The sequence below is a fragment of the Zea mays genome, chromosome 7, assembly GCF_902167145.1.
Source record: "Zea mays cultivar B73 chromosome 7, Zm-B73-REFERENCE-NAM-5.0, whole genome shotgun sequence".
Lineage (NCBI taxonomy): Eukaryota > Viridiplantae > Streptophyta > Magnoliopsida > Poales > Poaceae > Zea > Zea mays.
The window spans coordinates 176,275,554-176,284,685 of record NC_050102.1 but is presented as its reverse complement, the minus strand read 5'-3'; positions in this window follow the sequence as shown (position 1 = coordinate 176,284,685).

Below are 9,132 nucleotides of genomic sequence, written 5' to 3'. Positions count from 1 at the left end.
ATCGGGGGGAAGGGCGGTTGTTGTCCGTGGCGCTGGCAGCTGCCGCGTGCCTGGCTCTCGGACGCGAGTGGCTTCGGAGCCGCTCTCGGTGTCGGTTTCTGCCACGGCAGCTGGAAGAGGTTCTTCCGCCGATGAGATAGCCAGGGCCGCCCACGGACCGACCTCCAACTCTACGACCTTCTGTCCGTCCTTGCCTCACGAGTTTGGGCATGGGCGGGGGCCTCCTGGCAGCAGCATCTGCCCTGAGGTCATCGCTGCCGCTGTTTGCCCCCCCGGAGCAGAAGTCGTCGTCGTCGCCGCTGCCGGAGCGGGTGACGGCGCGCCGTTCGTCGGTCTTCTGTTGCTCCGCAGGCCCCCCCATCGAGTGGGGTTGTTCGTACCTGCGGAGGTGGAACCGGAGTTTCGTTTGTAATGGCACTTTGAATGCTAGTGTTTTTGTTCATTGTGGTTGTCGAGGCCTGAACGTGTATGTAATTTCGGCACTGAGCCGTGTTTTTTCCTCATTTTCGAGCACTAAGACTCGCCTGTTGGTTGTCTGAACCGCTTCACCAAGCGTGAGTCGCCCCGTGTAAGGGTGACGAGTGAGGTATCCGTATCCCGGAGGCGTAGGAGTCCCTCGGCTCGGTCAGCCTTGTTGTCCGAGGCTTCTCTTGCTCAGTTAAAGGAATCCCTCGGCCGCTCTTTGATGAGCCGAGGCCAGGGGTAGCGGTGTCAGCGCGAACAGAGGCAGAGTTGGCTCGAGAGGAAGACCTGGTCGGCCGGAGCCTGGCCGGGTCGTCCGTTAGCGGGACCGACGCCGGAATTGACCAGCCGAGGCCTCGGGTCGGGCTGACGTCCTCGGAGGACAGCTGGCCGAGGCCCTGGGGTGACCGGCCGAGCCGCCTGCTCGGGCCGGATTCCCGGAGAAGACCCTGGCAGCGACGGCCCGGGCTTGGTGATGACGCCGTCCTTCAGAGTGGAGGTCTTCGGACCGCGTCGCCGTCCGAGGCTGGGTCAGACTTCGCCGAAGGTGTTGTCGACGCCGAGGGTGCTGCTGCTCCCTTCAAGCGTCAAGATCCGAGCCTGCAAGATCGGATCGTCTTGTAGCGTGTGTTTCCTACGGCCGCCGAGGCCAGAACACACCCTCGCCGTGTTGTGAAGCTGCGTCTCTTTTCCTCTTGCTTCGAGTACCCGGACTTTTTTTGTCTGTAACAGTATTGTTTGTGCGAGCGAGAGCTGCTTCTCACGGAAGGTGATGAGTGAGGTATCCGTATCCCGGAGGCGTAGGAATCCCTCGGCTCGGTCAGCCTTGCCGCTTACGCGCACTCTTACCCGTCCATGGGGTTCGGTCACTGACGCAGTCAAGAAGGCTCGAAGAATCGCTCCGGCAGAAGAGCTTCCGAACGTGAAGACTTGTTCGGTCCGCGGAATCACTTATCCGAACGTGAGTTACTTATCACAGAAGGTGATGAGTGAGGTATCCATATCCCAGAGGCGTAGGAGTCCCTCGGCTCGGTCAGCCTTGGCTGCTTACGTGTACTCCGTCGTTTTCAGGATCCACTTTCGAAGTAGTCAAAAAGCACGAAAGACATTCTGGCAGAAGGGATCTTTCGAGGAAAAAATTCGACGCAGAGGGGGTTCCCCCCTTTTAGCCCCCGAGGGAGGGTCGGGCTTTGCCGAGGCGAGGCCGACCCTTCCTTGATGACTAAACTTTGCGTGGGAGCGAGGTATATGAACAACTTGAAAACATCTTAAGGGTAGAAGCGACGTAGCTGTTGGATGTTCCAAGCGTTGCTGTAGACCTCGCCTTGACTGTTGGCCAGCTTGTACGTTCCGGGCTTCAGAACTTTGGCGATGACGAACGGCCCCTCCCAGGGGGGTGCGAGCTTGTGCCGCCCTTGGGCGTCTTGTCGCAGCCGAAGCACCAGGTCGCCCACCTGGAGGTCTCGGGACCGGACCCCTCGGGCGTGGTAGCGTCGCAGGGACTGCTGGTACCGCGCCGAGTGTAGTAAGGCCTTGTCCTGGGCCTCCTCCAGCTGGTCCAACGAGTCCTCTCGGCTAGCTTGGTTGCTTTGGTCTGTGTAGGCCCTCGTCCTCGGGGAACCGTATTCTAAGTCTGTGGGCAAGATGGCCTCGACCCCATAGACTAGAAAGAACGGCGTGAAGCCCGTGGCTCGGCTCGACGTTGTCCTCAGGCTCCAAACCACCGAGGGGAGTTCCTTCATCCATCGCTTGCCGAACTTGTTGAGGTCGTTGTATATCCGAGGCTTGAGCCCTTGTAGAATCATGTCGTTGGCACGCTCTACTTGCCCATTTGACATGGGGTGAGCTACGGCGGCCCAGTCCACCCGGATGTGGTGATCCTCGCAGAAGTCCAGGAACTTTCTGCCGGTGAACTGGGTGCCGTTGTCGGTGATGATGGAGTTCGGGACCCCGAATCGATGGATGATGTTGGTGAAGAATGCCACCGCCTGCTCGGACCTGATGCTGTTTAGGGGTCGGACCTCGATCCACTTGGAGAATTTGTCGATGGCGACCAACAGGTGCGTGTAGCCCCCGAGTGCCTTCTGCAAGGGGCCGACGAGGTCCAGACCCCACAAAGCAAAGGGCCAGGTGATGGGTATTGTCTGTAGAGCCTGAGCGGACAGGTGGGTCTGCCTTGCGTAGAACTGACACCCTTCGCAGGCGCGAACAATTCTAGTGGCGTCGGCCACCGCCGTGGGCCAGTAGAAGCCTTGTCGGAAGGCATTCCCGACAAGGGCTCGAGGCGCTGCGTGATGGCCGCAAGCCCCCGAGTGTATCTCTCGCAGGAGTTCCTGACCTTCGGCGATGGAGATGCATCGCTGGAGGATGCCGGAGGGGCTGCGGTGGTAGAGCTCCTTCTCATCTCCCAGCAGGACGAACGACTTGGCGCGCCGCGCCACCCGTCGAGCTTCGGCTCGATCGGAGGGTAGCTCTCCTCGGTGGAGATATTGCAGGTACGGGGTCCGCCAGTTTTGATCAGGCGTGACCCCGCTTTGCTCCCCCTCGACGCGCAGCGCCTCGCCATCGGGGGCCGAGGGTACCTCGGGCCGAACCGAGGGTGCCTCGGGCCGAGCCGAGGGTGCCTCGGATTGTGCCGAGGGTGCCTCAGGCTCGGGCGTGTCGTCGATCTTGACGGAGGGTTGATGCAGATCTCGGGAGAAGACGTCCGGGGGAACCGTTGTTCGCCCCGAGGCTATTTTATCTAGCTCGTCCGCAGTCTCGTTGTAGCGTCGAGCGATGTGGTTGAGCTCGAGCCCGTAGAACTTGACTTCCAGGCGCCGAACCTCATCGCAGTAGGCCTCCATCTTTGGGTCGCGGCAGTGGGAGTTCTTCATGACTTGGTCGATGACGAGCTGCGAGTCACCACGAGCGTCGAGACGTCGGACCCCTAGCTCGATGGCGATTCGCAACCCGTTGACCAGAGCCTCATACTCGGCCACATTGTTGGACGCTGGGAAATGGAGGCGTAGCACATAGCGTATGTGCCTGACGAGGGGCGAGATGAAGAGTAGGCCTGCTGAAAGGGAATTAGGCTTACACCTAGTTCCTATATAATTTTGGTGGTTGAATTGCCCAACACAAATCTTTGGACTAACTAGTTTGCCCAAGTATATAGATTTTACAGGTGTTAAAGGTTCACTTTCAGTCAATAAAAAGACCAAGTATTGGATTCAACAAAGGAGCAATGAGGCAACCGAAGGCACCTCTGGCTGAAGGCACCGGACTGTCCGGTGTGCACCGGACAGTGTCCGGTGCACCCAGAGGACATCAACTCAAACTCTTCGCCCTCGGGAATTCTTGGAAGCCGGCGCACTATAATTCACCGGACTGTCCGGTGTGCACCGGACATGTCCGGTGCTCCAAGGAAGCGCGGTCTTCGGAACTCGTCAGCCTCGGGTTCGCGCGGCAGCCGCTCCGCTAAAATTCACCGGACTGTCCGGTGTGCACCGGACTGTCCGGTGTGCCAACGGAGCAACGGCTCCCTGCGGCGCCAACGGCTCCCTGCGGTGTATTTAATGCGCGCGCAGCGCGCGCAGACGTCAGGCACGCCCATACCGGTGCACCGGACATCAAACAGTACATGTCCGGTGTGCACCGGACACCCAGGAGGGCCCACAAGTCAGAAGCTCCAACGGCTAGAATCCAACGGCAGTGATGACGTGGCAGAAGGCACCAGACTGTCCGGTGTGCACCGGACTGTCCGGTGCGCCATCGAACAGACAGGTTCCCAACGGCCACATTTGGTGGTTGGGGCTATAAATACCCCAACCACCCCACCATTCATTGCATCCAAGTTTTCCCACTTCTCAACCACTTACAAGAGCTAGGCATTCAATTCTAGACACATTCAAAGAGATCAAATCCTCTCCAATTCCACACAAAACCCTAGTGACTAGTGAGAGTGATTTGCCGTGTTCATTTGAGCTCTTGCGCTTGGATTGCTTCTTTTCTTTCTCACTTGTGATCAAAACTCCATTGTAATCAAGGCAAGAGGCACCAATTGTGTGGTGGCCCTTGCGGGGAAGTTTTATTCCCGGCTTTGATTTGAGAAGAGAAGCTCACTCGGTCCGAGGGACCGTTTGAGAGAGGGAAGGGTTGAAAGAGACCCGGCCTTTGTGGCCTCCTCAACGGGGAGTAGGTTTGAGAGAACCGAACCTCGGTAAAACAAATCCGTGTGTCACACTTCATTATTTGCTCGCGATTTGTTTTGCGCCCTCTCTTGCGGACTCGTTTATATTTCTAACGCTAACCCAGCTTGTAGTTGTGTTTATATTTGTAAGTTTCAGTTTCGCCCTATTCACCCCCCCTCTAGGCGACTATCAATTGGTATCAAAGCCCGGTGCTTCATTAGAGCCTAACCGCTCGAAGTGATGTCGGGAGATCACGCCAAGAAGGAGATGGAGATCGGCGAAAAGCCCACTACAAGCCACGGGAGCACTTCATCGGAAGAGTCCCGCACCAAAAGGAGGGAGAAGAAGAAGAGCTCCTCCAACAAAGGGAAGGAGAAGAAATCTTCTTCTCACCACAAAGAGAAGAAGGAAAAATCTTCTTCCCACAAGCCGCATCGGAAAGGCGACAAGCACAAGAGGATGTGGAAGGTGGTCTACTACGAGACCGACACTTCATCAACTTCTACCTCCGACTCCGATGCGTCCTCCGTCACTTCTAAGCGCCAAGAGCGCAAGAAGTATAGTAAGATCCCCCTACGCTACCCTCGCATTTCCAAACATACACCTTTACTTTCCGTCCCATTAGGCAAACCACCAACTTTTGATGGTGAAGATTACGCTAGGTGGAGCGATTTAATGCGATTTCATCTAACCTCGCTCCACAAAAGCATATGGGATGTTGTTGAGTTTGGCGCGCAGGTACCATCCGTAGGGGATGAGGACTATGATGAGGATGAGGTGGCCCAAATCGAGCACTTCAACTCTCAAGCAACAACAATACTCCTCGCCTCTCTAAGTAAAGAGGAGTATAACAAAGTACAAGGGTTGAAGAGCGCCAAGGAGATTTGGGATGTACTCAAAACCGCGCACGAGGGAGACGAGCTCACCAAGATCACCAAGCGGGAAACGATCGAGGGGGAGCTCGGTCGGTTCCGACTTCACAAAGGAGAGGAGCCACAACACATGTACAACCGGCTCAAGACTTTGGTGAACCAAGTGCGCAACCTCGGGAGCAAGAAGTGGAACGATCACGAAGTGGTAAATGTTATTTTAAGATCTCTCATTTTTCTTAATCCCACTCAAGTTCAATTGATTCGTGGTAATCCTAGATATACTAAAATGACCCCCGAGGAAGTTATCGGGCATTTTGTAAGTTTTGAGTGCATGATAGAAGGCTCGAGGAAAATCAACGAGCTTGGCGACTCATCCGAAGCCCAACCCGTTGCATTCAAGGCAACGGAGGAGAAGAAGGAGGAGGCTACACCAAGTCGACAACCAATCGACGCCTCCAAGCTCGACAATGAGGAAATGGCGCTCGTCATCAAGAGCTTCCGCCAAATCCTCAAACAAAGGAGGGGGAAAGACTACAAGTCCCGCTCCAAGAAGGTTTGCTACAAGTGTGGTAAGCCCGGTCATTTTATTGCTAAATGTCCTATATCTAGTGACAGTGACCGAGGCGACGACAAGAAGGGGAGAAGAAAGGAAAAGAAGAGGTACTACAAGAAGAAGGGCGGCGATGCCCATGTTTGTCGCGAGTGGGACTCCGACGAGAGCTCAAGCGACTCCTCCGACGACGAGGACGCCGCCAACATCGCCGTCACCAAGGGACTTCTCTTCCCCAACGTCGGCCACAAGTGCCTCATGGCAAAGGACGGCAAAAAGAAGGTTAAATCTAAATCCTCCACTAAATATGAATCCTCTAGTGATGACAATGCTAGTGATGAGGAAGATAATTTGCGTTCCCTTTTTGCCAACCTTAACATAGCTCAAAAAGAAAAATTGAATGAATTGGTTAGTGCTATTCATGAAAAGGATGACCTTTTGGATTCCCAAGAGGATTGTCTAATTAAAGAAAACAAAAAACATGTTAAGGTTAAAAAGGCTTATGCTCTTGAAATTGAAAAATGTGAAAAGTTATCTAGTGAGCTAAGCACTTGCCGTGAAATGATTGACAACCTTAGACATGAAAATGCTAGTTTAAATGCTAAGGTTGATTCTCATGTTTGTGATGTTTCAATTTCCACTCCTAGAGATAATAATGATGATTTGCTTGCTAGGATTGAAGAATTGAACATTTCTCTTGCTAGCCTTAGAGTAGAAAATGAAAAGTTGATTACTAAGGCTAAAGAACTAGAGGTTTGCAATGTTACAATTTCTGACCTTAGAACTAAAAATGATATGTTGCATGCTAAGGTTGTAGAATTAAAATCTTGCAAACCCTCTACATCTATTGTTGAGCATGTATCTATTTGTACTAGATGTAGAAATATTGATATTGATGCTATTCATGATCACATGATTTTAATTAAGCAACAAAATGATCATATAGCTAAACTAAATGCTAAAATTGCCGAGCACAACTTAGAAAATGAGAAATTTAAATTTGCTCGTAGCATGCTTTATAATGGGAGACGTCCTGGCATCAAGGATGGCATTGGCTTCCAAAGGGGAGACAATGTCAAACTTAATGCCCCTGCTAAGAACTTGTCTAACTTTGTTAAGGGCAAAGCTCACATGCCTCAGGATAACGAGGGTTACATTTTATACCCTGTCGGCTATCCTGAGAGCAAAATTAGGAAGATTCATTCTAGGAAGTCTCACTCTGGCCCTAATCATGCTTTTATGTATAAGGGTGAGACATCTAGTTCTAGGCAACCAACCCATGCTAAGTTGCCTAAGAAGAAAATTCCTAATGCATCAAATGATCATGCCATTTCATTTAAAACTTTTGATGCATCTTATGTGCTTACTAGCAAATCCGGCAAGGTAGTCGCCAAGTTTGTTGGGGGCAAACACAAGGGCTCCAAGACTTGTGTTTGGGTACCCAAAGTTCTTGTTTCTAATGCCAAAGGACCCAAAACCGTTTGGGTACCTAAAGTCAAGAACTAAAATTGTTTTGTAGGTTTATGCATCCGGGGGCTCAAGTTGGATACTCGACAGCGGGTGCACAAACCACATGACCGGGGAGAAAAGGATGTTCTCCTCATATGAGAAAAACCAAGATCCCCAACGAGCTATCACATTCGGGGATGGAAATCAAGGTTTGGTCAAAGGACTTGGTAAAATTGCTATATCTCCTGACCATTCTATTTCCAATGTTTTTCTTGTTGATTCTTTAGATTACAACTTGCTTTCTGTTTCCCAATTATGTCAAATGGGCTACAACTGTCTTTTTACTGATGTAGGTGTCACTGTCTTTAGAAGAAGTGATGATTCAATAGCATTTAAGGGTGTGTTAGAGGGTCAGCTATACTTAGTAGATTTTGATAGAGCTGAACTTGACACATGCTTAATTGCTAAGACTAACATGGGTTGGCTCTGGCACCGCCGACTAGCCCATGTCGGGATGAAGAATCTTCATAAGCTTCTAAAGGGAGAGCACATTTTAGGATTAACAAATGTTCATTTTGAGAAAGACAGGATTTGTAGCGCATGCCAGGCAGGGAAGCAAGTTGGAGTCCAACATCCACACAAGAACATCATGACGACCGACAGACCGCTTGAGCTACTCCACATGGATCTATTCGGCCCGATTGCTTACATAAGCATCGGCGGGAGTAAGTATTGTCTTGTTATTGTGGATGATTATTCTCGCTTCACTTGGGTATTCTTTTTACAGGAAAAATCTCAAACCCAAGAGACCTTAAAGGGATTCTTGAGACGGGCTCAAAATGAGTTCGGCTTAAGGATCAAGAAGATAAGAAGCGACAACGGGACGGAGTTCAAGAACTCACAAATTGAAGGCTTCCTTGAGGAGGAGGGCATCAAGCATGAGTTCTCCTCTCCCTACACGCCACAACAAAATGGTGTAGTGGAGAGAAAGAATCGAACTCTATTGGACATGGCAAGAACCATGCTTGATGAGTACAAGACACCGGACCGGTTTTGGGCCGAAGCGGTCAACACCGCTTGCTACGCCATCAACTGGTTATATCTACACCGAATCCTCAAGAAGACATCATATGAACTCCTAACCGGTAAAAAGCCCAACATTTCATATTTTAGAGTTTTTGGTAGCAAATGCTTTATTCTTGTCAAAAGAGGTAGAAAATCTAAATTTGCTCCTAAAACTGTAGAAGGCTTTTTACTTGGTTATGACTCAAACACAAGGGCATATAGGGTCTTTAACAAGTCCACTGGACTAGTTGAAGTCTCATGTGACGTTGTGTTTGATGAAACTAACGGCTCTCAAGTAGAGCAAGTTGATCTTGATGAAATAGGTGAAGAACAGGCTCCATGCATCGCGCTAAGGAACATGTCCATTGGGGATGTGTGTCCTAAGGAATCCAAAGAGCCTACAAATGCACAAGATCAACCATCCTCCTCCATACAAGCATCTCCACCAACACAAAATGAGGATGAAGCTCAAGTTGATGAAGAAGAAGATCAATCAAATGAGCCACCTCAAGATGACGGCAATAATCAAGGGGGAGATACAAATGAGGAAGACAAGGAGGAT